This window comes from Mesoplodon bidens (genome assembly GCF_964165515.1).
Source record: "Mesoplodon bidens genome assembly, chromosome: 4".
Lineage (NCBI taxonomy): Eukaryota > Metazoa > Chordata > Mammalia > Artiodactyla > Ziphiidae > Mesoplodon > Mesoplodon bidens.
Genome location: NC_138160.1, coordinates 57,729,350 through 57,741,105, shown reverse-complemented (window position 1 = coordinate 57,741,105; position 11,756 = coordinate 57,729,350). Strand labels below are relative to the sequence as shown.

Below are 11,756 nucleotides of genomic sequence, written 5' to 3'. Positions count from 1 at the left end.
GCTGCAGGGACAAGCCCATCCATTTAGCGCTCCTTGTAATCGGAGGAGTAACTTATTTCCCTTGGTCTCTTTCCATTCCACCCACCGCCCACATCTTTCCTTTCCTTCGAAGTGTTTTCATACCTTCTTCTCCTCTTTGGAGTTCAGCAACTTTCCCCCGACTCTTTCTGCACTGCCCAGAGCACACACCTGTGGGCTGGTCCTGGGATATATGAGATGAGTGATAGAGATTCAAGGAGTTCAGGTCAGACCAGCATATTACAAGCCCCCACCCTCCCCCCCACACACAGGGCTTCCATCCTTCTGGGTTAGCCCTGGAAATGGCCTTGGCAGGGTGGGTACTAGGCCAGTGACTGAGTCTTTAGATGAAGGGCTGCCCAGGATCTTTGCTCTCCCCTCTGAGAGAATTTCCCACAGAAGCAGGGAACCAGGTTGAGGATAGGTTACACAATTTTTCCTGGGTCTTTTCTGGAAATCTGTTGGTGGCTGGTTGTTGGAAAGGATCTAATTACATGGAAAAAAAAAAACAGTTGCATCCAGAGTTGGGGGCAGTGGTTTGCCATGTACATAAAAATGAGAAGGGCAATTCCATGGCAAGGAAGCATTGCCCTTCCAGGGAGCTGGCTATGCCCCAGAGTACTTCCAGTGCCTGCTCTGTGCTAGGCAGCAAGCTGGGGCCTGGGCCTTGCTGAGAGTGCTGGGCCCTTGGTGGCCCAGCCCTGGGCATTCAATGACTCAGTGGAGAAGGGGCCCAGGGTTTCCATTTGATCACTTTCTTCCCTACTCTTTTCTGCATCATGGGAAAGACAAAGTCTATGGCAAGAAGTTCAGGAGATGAAAATCCATTCAGAAAGCAGCCCATAGGGTGTGTGTGTGTGTGTGTGTGTGTGTGTGTGTTGTGTGTATGTGTGCCTGTTGGGGGATACTTGTAACATTAATAGCTTTTATTTCAGGACAATGGAATGTAGCAAAAATGCTCTCTTTATGCTCATACACAGACACACCCATGAATGCTCACTCTATATACATTCCCTGCAAAGGAAATGTTCTTCTTTCTGCTGTGTGTCCATCCAGTGGGGTCTTCCAGCATGCTAATTCAATATCTTAGTTTTTTTAAGATCCAGGAAAAGGCTCAGATATACCCTCGGGAGCACGAGAGGCTGCGGAGGAGCTGGCGGCAGCTTCCTCCCCTCCATGCCTGCTCCCTCAAAGGCCTCCGAGGAGCCATGAAAGAGAAGAGCACGAGGCAGTCTGCGGAGCTGAGAGCTGGATGCAGAGTTCATCCTGGGGTCAGGGTCGCCAAGCTAAGTAGCTGAAGCTCTGCCTGGAAGGAGAGGCTGAGTCAAAAGCTGAGCGTCAAGGTGAGAGGGTGGTTGGGAGAGGGACAGCCGTGGCTGGTTTACTTCTCAGGAGAAAGTCCTGCAGGCGGGGCATACCTTCAGAAATGGTCCTCTGCATAACCCTCATCCACTCTCCGCTTCTACATGGCATTCCGAATCTCCCCTCCCACCTCTGCCAGACTGCAGCAAAATGGCTGTCAGGAAATCAATCATTTCCAACCTAGTGCAAATTTAAGGCAACGTATTCTCTCTCCCAGGGTCATTTGCATTGTAAGCCTTAGCCCTGATTGCAAAATAAAAGCCTTTTCTCCTTATAAAGGACGGCCACACATCAACCCACTGATAGGAGAGAAATTTTAGGGGCAGGAGACCTTACGGGCTTTGGAACTTTAGTTCCTTCCAGCTCCAGTCCTGCTCTGGAGAAGAACAGGAGGCTGCTTCCAAGGTTTGACCTATCAAGTTGGAAACCTTTCCTCCACTTGCCTTCAGTAGTACCTGAAATTCTCACTATTTGTCTCTTAAGGTTAAAGCATTTCCCTGCAAAGCCAAGTTTCCTCAACTGTTGTCTAGGATGGGGGCAATACAGTGACTGGACAAGGGACAATCATATTCATTTCCACATCATGGTGACATCTCAGACCTGGACATAACACAGAACAGTTCATTTTGATGTCCAGAAGAGGAAAGAAGCACGATGTGGTAGAAAGAGGCCTAGATTTAAAGTCAGGAGACCTGAGTCCATCAATAGCTATGTGGTCTTAAATAGCTTATCTTTTATATCCTCATCTGAAAAATGAAATGCAAGCTGTTTTTCATGGGATGGTTGTGAGAGTCAAAAGAGAGAGTTCATGTGACAGAACTTTTAAAGTTGTAAGTCCTATAAAAATGTAAGTTTTTGTGATATTTGAATTTGTGAGACATAACTCCTTCCTTTTGCTGATGGGTCCCTCCAAGGCACTGGGCCTGCAATTCAGGTTCCTGCCACTAGAGGGACAGTGTTGTCTATTATTAGCCTGCAAAAACCAAGCATTGTACTTAGGCACTTCAAGCCTAGGCACCACAGCAGTTACCTGGAGGTCTCTGTGCATGCTGGGACCCCGGGCTTGGGTAACAGCCCCTTCACAATAAATGTGAACTTTATTTGCTTTACATCAGGACCTGGAACTAAGTCTGTACTTCTTTTTAGATGCTTCTAGTCCCTGAAAGTAGTAAAGGAGCCCAAGAGTAACTGTCTTTAATAAATCAAGTCATGGACACTGCCTGATGTCATTTTGATAAACTGAGTTGCCTCACAGCCTGAAAATGAGGCTACTGGTTCTATCTTGCCCTTGGTTCACAAAGCCAGACTTTTCCATCTTAGGTGAGCATGTAATAAGTGAGACTTTCTTTAAGCTTTATTGAGGGGATCCCAAATGGTCCAGTCTGTGGTGATTAGTCCCAAAATGCACCATCACAGGTCACTTCATCCTCTGTCTACTAGGCAACATTTGCATCTCATTTAGACAATTGTTAATGTGGTACAGGCTGTAAGCCCTGAAACCCATCTCTCAGGGAATTTGGCTTTAACAGCAGAACATGAAGAACAGCTTTCCAGCCAATCGGTTGGATGCAGGGCTCATAAAACTTAAGGGTGGCCAGAATTACAAGGTCAGAGCCTAACACAGATATACATGCAGGAGACATTCCAGCTTCTCCTTCCTCCAGCTGTGCACTAGCCAGGGGACTAGACAACTCAGTGATTTTTTTTACCCCATTCTCCATGTTCCTTCTTTACTTTGTCTCTATGCTACACTGTCTCCAGAGAGTTGGGGGTGAGGCTGTCAGGTTCCCCATAGTATCATTCCTGCCTGAGTGTTGGAGACTGAAGCACTGGGCTCCTGAACCCTGAGCAAAAGCTTAACACATGTTAGAGCGGCAACCAATGTTAATTTTCTAAAAGATGTCCCATGGGTCAGGAGCTACATGGAAACCTGGGATTTGTAGGGCTGAGCCACTAAGCTAGGAACACTCCACCTTGCTCCTAAATTTCTAATGCATGTCAGTAGAGCAGAGGTAGAGACCCTTTTCAGAGAGGAGGAGGAGGAGGAGGAGTAGTGCTTTGCCCCCAGTACTTTTTAGAACAGAGAAGACCCAAGACCTGTCTGTATTTGGCTCCACGCTGTGTGTTACTTCTTAACGGAACTCCTCAAGCCTCTCTCTATAAACTTCCAGGGGGGGAAGCGTCATCATGTCAATAGCTTGAAATTGGCCATGATCAGGTACTTATACCACAGAAATTGGCAAGCACGACAAACCAGCATCCTTTTTTGTCCCAGATGGCTGGTTATTAAACATTTTCCAGCACACCCCTGCACAAGGCCATCAGGCAAGGTGCAGCAGATAACACTAGCTGTTTGTCCATACTTGTTCTTAAATAAGCTCTGCCCTTAAAACACAACCACTGCGGCGCCCAGGGCACGGGCATGGCGGGCTGGTGGCGGGCACTCCTGCGCACCGCCTGGTGCTACCCTTGGCCCACAAACGAGCTGCTCTACGCCCCACTCTTCTCAGCCAGTGATGCGCTGCAGCAGCAGCTGCGAGGCAGCCCTGCCAACCGGCGGCAGACGCAGCGCATGGCCACTGTGACCATGGCCTTCCACGCGAACTTCAACTATGTGTGGCTGTGCCTGCTGGAGCGCGTGCACCGTCCTGGCCAAGGTGCTGTGCGACCAGGCGCTCGGCGGGCGGGTGTACGTCTCTGCCTTCTACTTCGGTATGAGTATTCTCCAGCAAAAGGTTGACATATTTTTGGACCTGAGACAGAAATTCTGGAATACATATAAGAGTGGTCTGATGTACTGGCCTTTTGTACAGCTGTTCCGTCTTAAGCTGGGCACAGTCCAGACCTTTACCTACTTTGGCCCCAAGCCCATAAAATTGTATTTTCTTGGAGATGGTTATGACTTGTAGGCTTTGATGTCCCTGGTCCAACTTGCACATATGCTCTGAAAACCATCTCGTCACACCTCTCCTCAGCTTCCCTGGTGGCGCAGCGGTTAAGAATCTGCCTGCTAATGCAGGGGACAGGGGTTTGAGCCCTGGTCCGGAAAGATCCCACATGCCGCGGAGCAACTAATCCCGTGAGCCACAACTACTGAGCCTGCGCTATAGAGCCCATGAGTCACAACTACTGAGCCAACGAGCCACAACTACTGAAGCCTGTGCGCCTAGAGCCCGTGCTCCGCAACAAGAGAAGCCACCTCAATGAGAAGCCCACGCACCGCAACAAAGAGTAGTCCTCGCTCGCCGCAACTAGAGAAAGCCCGCACGCAGCAACCAAGATTCAACACAGCCAAAAATAAAATAAATTAAATAAATAAATTTAAAAAAGAATTGGGCGGAGGGAATTCCCTGCAGTCCAGTGGTTAGAACTACATGCTTCCACTGCAGGGGCCCTGGGTTGATCCCTGGTCAGGGAACAAAGATCACGCAAGCCACGAGGTGTGGCCAAAACAAAAAAGGGGGAATTGGGTGGAATCGTGATAGTTGGGCCTTCTCCAAATCACTAAATTACCCTTTGTGATGGTGAATTTTATGTGTCCACTTGGCTGGGCCATGGGGTGCCCAGATATTTGGTCAAACATTATTCTGGGTGTTTCTCTGAAGGTGTTTTTGGATGAGAGTAACATTTATATTGGTAGACTAAGTCAGGCAGATTGCCTTCCCTAATGTGGGTGGGCCTTGTCCAATCAGCTGAAGGCTGCCCTCATCTCAAGTAATAGAATTCTTACTGCCTGACTGCCTTCAAACGGGGACATTGGCTTTTCTTCTACTGTTGGACTCGAAACATTGGCTCTTCCTATGTCTTGAGCCTGTCGGCCTTCAGATGGGAACCACATCATTGGCTCACCTGGTTCTCAGGCCTTCAGACTCAGACTGGAACTAAACCATTGCCCCTCCTGGGTCTCCAGCTTGCTGACTCACCCTTCAGATTTGGGACCTGTCTCCATAATCATGTGAGTCAATTCCTTATAATAAATGTCCTTCTCTCTATATATACACAGCCCTTTGGTTCTGTTTTTTGGGAGAACCTGAATATTTCCCTGTTTATGTATGTTAATATTTCATAGTTTGTGGTTCATGCAGTGTGGTTGCCTGGGTGATGATCACCAGCTCACAACTGTTACAGATTTACTCTGGATGTTAATTTCTGGGACCCCCTGAAATCATAATATGTAGGTGATCATCCACTCCTACTCCACAGCCTCCATATAGAACCTGAAAATGGAAATTCAGCCAGGTAGCTAGATGATGGCCCAACAACAGAACTGACTACATTTTCACTTTAGGTTGACAGTGGATGGAATATGTATGTTGTGAATTCTCTGAATGTTGGGGACTGAGAATTGATTCCGGTAAGATTGCAAGCCATTTCGGAGCTGAGACTATCACAGTGTTTGATGATGCTTCCTAGTGAAGGACTCAGTCAATGTGATTGATACTCTACCTCAATACTGAGGTCCGATAGTTGGGCAGACACCTGCCGTGTCTGAATATTGCCTTTCTGCTATTCATGATGATGAACTATTTGTTCATTTTCTAACACTCATATCAGTGTCCTATCCCTCTGAGCCATGGAGCCAGAATACTCTTTTCATACTTTGGGCAGAAAGGGTTGTAAAAGCAACACCAGTTGCTTCATTTCTAAGTTTAAATCTTATGTGTAAAATATGTATATTAAATTTTTAGGGTAATGTGATTTAATGTAAATGAAAAATAAATGAATTTTAGTTAAGTAAAAAAAAACACAAAAAAACGCAACCACCGTTTTGTTTATGGTGGCAACTTGCTCAGCCAAGAAACTACACATCACAGCCTCCCTGGAGGCTAGAGTCATATGACCCAGCTCTGGCCAATGAGAAGGAACTAGAAACCTGCTGGGAAAGGTCTTGCTTCTTTACGTGGGCACCTCTCTTTCCTCCTTAATTTTTGCTGCTCCTTCATCCTACCTGGAATGATGACTGGAGGGGGTCTCTCTTATACCGTGGAGGGACACATTCGAAAAATGGCCAAGCAGAGAGCCAAAAGGAGCTAGGATGTGAATGACACCATGGAGCTGGCAGCCCGTGAACTGCCCACTTCCAGACTTCTTAGGTGAAAAGAATCCCTATTTGGTCAAACTCCTCAGCTGGTTCTCTTTACATGCAGTCCAGTGTAATCTCTTACTAAGAACGAAGACTTTCCTTAAGAAGTGATGTTTGCGCTGATTCCATGGGAAGAGGCAGGAACTAAATGTCAGTTAAATGGAGCATTTACTTTGTGCCAAGTAAGCAGGTTTGCTGGGTTGCATAGCGTTCGGATTTGCACCCCCTGAGCTCCTGATCTCTCCCTGCTACTAACGCCCGGAATTTGCCAGGTGAAAAGGAAAACCATGATGAGGTTGCTAAGGCGATCGAAGCTTTGTTTTGTCCCTAGGGGTATCATTTCGTGGATTAATTGGCAGTGGTGGGCTCCCATACAGCAGGCTGAAGATGAATTCAGGCTGTAACCAGCCAACCTGGCATAGCAAACAGTAACCTCTCTTCCTCCCTCTCCTACCCTGGTCCACCAACAGCCTTCCAATCTTATTCCCAAATTCTCAGCCTCCAGGCAAACTAGCCTGCCCTCTTCTGCCTGCCACAAGCTGCTTTCCCAGGGAGGGGTCTTTTGAATTCAAGTACAGAAAATCCTCATATTAAAAAAAAAACAAGGCCTTCAACCGGTTGCTAGGGTTTCCTGATTACCAAGGTTTCCTAGGAAAGCGACTTGTCTCTATAGAGACGGCCTACGTCAATGGTCGCTGTACAGCAGCTTGGAGACAGGCTGCCTTTTCCAAAAAACATTCCTATCAGAGCCACTCTCACTGAAGTGTGTGCCTGGGGGCAGGGGAGGGAGAGGACCCTGGAGTCAATGGTGGCCTTAAATCCATCTCAACCTTTCTCTCTCTCCTTTGTATTGCAAACAGACAGATCAGGCATTTCCAGTAATAAAGAGCATTTCTCTTCATTTCTACTTTTCTTCTGACCCATGGAAAGATTAGGTTCCTACCACACCCATTTATGCGAGTACACACAAACACACACACACACACACACAGAGCCCTTGAGTCAACCCAAGACAAGGGAGTTTGGGGTGTGGGGGACCCTCTTCCATATCTTAGAGAGGAATGCAAAGTCATCTAGGCAAAGCTATCATACACCTGCACTAAGATGCCTTATAAATAGAGTGATCATATAGTTTATCACCCATATCAGGACATCTATGAGAAGAAATCTCAATAATTATATTAAATATGGGACAACAACCATACACCGTGAGTGTCTGAGCAAACTAGGACTTTGATCAGTTCACTTAATACTTGGAAATATGTGCTTCACAAACAATACACAGAAGAAAATGTTTCCCTGCATCCTGTTCTCCCCAGAGGGCCTCACTGCTCCTAAAAATTGAGAAATTTGGAAAAATTGGAAGTTTTTGAAGACCCTGTAGGTTCAGAAGTGAAGAAGGGAATAACATTATTGAAGGATTAGAAGATAGATTTTTAAGAATAAAGACCCTTGTATATATGATACTTTATACATGGTATCTGAGGATAATTACCTACCAGCAATATATGAGTGCCTGTTTCTACACACTTTCATCTACATGTGTCTTCTTAAATCTTTTAAGCCATTGTCTCTCCAATGTTCTTCAGAACCAAGTCATTCTTCTTACGTCTGGCCACTCTTTCTCTGTTCACAGCCAGACTTTCGTCTCCTCAAATATTCAGTGCTGAATTGATGAAGACAAGCACAGTGACTGTATGTAGCTCACCTTGGCCTGTATCTGAGGATAGTGCCATACTAGCGAGATGGAAGGAGCTGGCTTCTTAACATCATGTTATAAAATCCTGCAAGGCATCTACTGCTCTCCTTTTTCAGAAATTCTGGCCTCATGCTTGTTAGTTTGTCCAAGCAAACTTTAGCATCAGCAAATCACTTCCAGTTTTTTTTCTCCTTGAAGTATTGTTTTGAGGTATTTACAGGTTAATGTAGGTGAAAATGACATCTTCATGATAAGTCTTCCTGTTTTCTTATGCAAGAAATTGGTTTACCTTTCCATTTTGTTTGTCTTCTTTTGTGTGAGGTTATTTTTTTTTAAATACAAATTCTTGGACAACGATTCTGGATAATCTAATTTCGTGTACTTGGAGCTGGGCCAGTGAAAAGAGCATCAGGGGTACAGGGAAAGAGCCCAAGGGCTCAAAAGACAAGCTTAGCATAGTTGATTTCACAATATCAGATTACAGATCATTTCACATCCTAGAGTCTGCCTCCAATCCTGAAATTGGGAGGCAAACATTTTCCCTAAATTGCAGTGTTAATAATCGTGGGTAAAACAGCCTTCTAAGTGTTGAACCAGGAACCTGGCCAACAGTGTTGACATGGAAAGATACTGGACTTAGAGTCCAAGGACATGGGTTAGCGACCTGGTTCTACCACTTACCAGCTCCATGAACTTGAAAAGTCTGACTTAGTTTCTCTGTCTCTTTTTACTCCACCATCTGTAATGTAGACTAATAATACTCCGTACCTGAAATCGTTGTGAGAATCAAATGAAATCACATAACAATTTACACACGAACACCTGAGCAATAGCTGAAAGCTATTAAACATGATTAAGAAGTGAGATGTCGTTTTTTAAATTTTTTCTAATGGGAAATTATTTTAAGTCACAAACATCTGACCTATAGTTTTGGAAATCCAACATGCCTTTGAATTTGGGATACTTATAGACTGCAAGAATTCATACCTATGCTTCTCACATAATTCAAGAAAGAAAACCCATCATGGCGAGGTTATCTTTAAGGATAAGCAAACAGAAGGTGGCTACCTGGGTGCATGGTGATGACATCCTGGGAATCTCAGAGCAAGATATCCTCAACTCAATACTGTCAATAGCAATACACATGTGGGTGTTTTGTTATTCAAATGAAATTCACTAGTGGGAAATTAAAGCTCAGACTCTTCCAAAAATGACACCTCCCCCTTCTCCCATTCATTGAAAGGGTCAATAAATAAACCCCAGGGTTGGCAATCTAAAGGTCTATATTCTGCCAATTACTGGGCATGTGAGCTCATTTCACACTCTTCTGATGGGAGAAGTATCTACCCTCCCAAACAAGGACCATCCAAATGATTAAAAATAAATGGGAGGTGTATGAGGCCCGAAGTACCAAAAAGTATCAGTAGTAAAGCTTCATGGCCAATAGGTTAACCTATGGAATGATTCTACTGTATGCCCTGAAAGTTAAAGAAAGAGGCTATAATTCAAAAAGATATATGCACCCCAATGTTCATAGCAGCACTATTTATAATAGCCAAGACATGGAAGCAACCTAAATGTCCATGAACAGATGAATGGATAAAGAAGATGTGGTACATATATATGATGGAATATTACTCAGCCATAAAAATGAATGAAATAATGCCATTTGCAGAAATACGGATGGACCCAGAGATTATCATACTAAGTGAAGCCAAAGACAAATATCATATGATATCGCTCATATGAGGAGTCTAAAAAAAATGATACGAGTGAACTTATTTACAAAACAGAAAGAGACACATAGAAAACAAACTTATGGTTACCAAAAGGGGAAGCAGGGAGGGATATATTAGGAGGTTGGGATTAACATATACACACTACTATATATAAAATAGATAACCAACAAGGACCTACTGTATAGCACAGGGAACTATATTCAATATTTTTTAATAACCTATAAGGGAAAAGAATCTAAAAAAGAATATGTATATATATATATATATATATATATATATATATATATATATATATACACACATATATATATAAGTGAATCGCTGAATATAAAATTCTTTTTTACTTTCTCTTAAAAAGAATCATCTCCACAGCAATGTTTGTTGACATTTTCTGGAAGTCCTAACAGTGATATGTGACAAAAACAACAATGTATTCACATTCTTTGATCTATTAATCCTAACCTTGGGAGAGGGTCTCAAAATAACATTTCAAAAGAAGAAAAAGAAAAAGGAGAAAACTACACGTAAAAAGATATTTACAGGAAAATATTGGGAAATGTCCAACAATAGGGTCAAATAAATTTGCAGTGAATTTATAAGATAAAATCTCATACAATTTTAAAGGAGACAAGGGAAGACGTTATAGAAACATTTTTAAATGGCTTATGGTCCGTGAAAAACAAAGACTGCAAAATAGTATTCATATGATGATCATAATTTCACAGCAATTATGTTTGTAAGTGGAAATAATCATATAATCAGAAGAGAACAGAGAGAGAAGGGGCACAATGCCTGTGGAGCTGCTTTAATAATAGGCACCAAAGAGAAAGATGCTCTCACTGGCTCCGACCGAGCAGCTCACTCTTCCTTCCGACGTTCCCAGTCTATTCCAGAATATTGTAAGAAAAAGGGAGGACTTTGCATGAAACAACGTGAATATTTTTATTTGCTAAAGGCGAAGTGTGCATTTTTCACAGCTTCCCAACCGCCAGCCCAACCACACCAGCTGCCACTAGAGAGGATCATTCGGTGGCTTCCTGTAAACATTGCACTGGTGGCAGTAAATAAAGGTATTTTTATCATTTTGAAAAGTGGTTACTCGATTTCCCTAAAGCAGGACCCCTCCTCAGGCTTGAGACTAGGGCTGGGGATGAGGAGGTGCAGCAGAGCCCCGTTTACATATTTTAAAATATTTTACTAAAATGTTGTTAACACTGTTCCCAAACTTTGACAGATACAGGGACCCAAACCACACCATGAGTCAAAAGCATAGGCAGACTATAGCAATTTGCTGGTGCTCAAACATAAATGTTTTACGTTTACCAGTATATCATTTTTTATGTTTAACATTTTACTAAAATATATATGTTAAGGCAGAAAACTAACAATAAAAATAAGGAAACTATTAGAACAAAACCTACTTAGTAATAAAATAGTGCAGAAGCATTAAAATATTCTATGGAAGGCAGGGATCTGTTATTCTATTCAAGTTCCTACAATCAAATCATAATTTATTTCCTAAATACTTTAGATTCACATCTATACTGTTATAGGTTGGGGGCTGGGATATCGTACTTACTGCCTACAGTAAGAATTTGTCTAAGTACTTTATGTGAATTAACTCATTTAACTATCCCAATAACCCTAAGATGTAGGTAGGATACTATCCCCATAGTACAGATGTGTAAATGGAGGCCCAGATAGGTCACACTACTAGTGAGTCGCTAAGCCAGGAGTCAAACCCAGGCTATCTATCCCTGGAATGCGTGTTCTAAGCACCACACAGAGAAGTCACCTGTGTCAAATCAGTGTTCTTAGCTTGGACCCTGTAGCACCCTGTCCAGTTCTCCAGGGA

At 43.5% G+C, this 11,756-nt stretch overlaps 1 pseudogene across 1 annotated transcript; it reads left to right on the top strand.

Moving 5' to 3' along the window:
• Window positions 1-3,802: 3,802 nt before the first annotated feature.
• LOC308616321 (mpv17-like protein) lies at window positions 3,803-4,289 on the top strand (annotated as a pseudogene). The gene has a single exon. The product of its transcript is annotated as a mpv17-like protein (transcript).
• The last annotated feature ends 7,467 nt before the right edge of the window (window positions 4,290-11,756 follow it).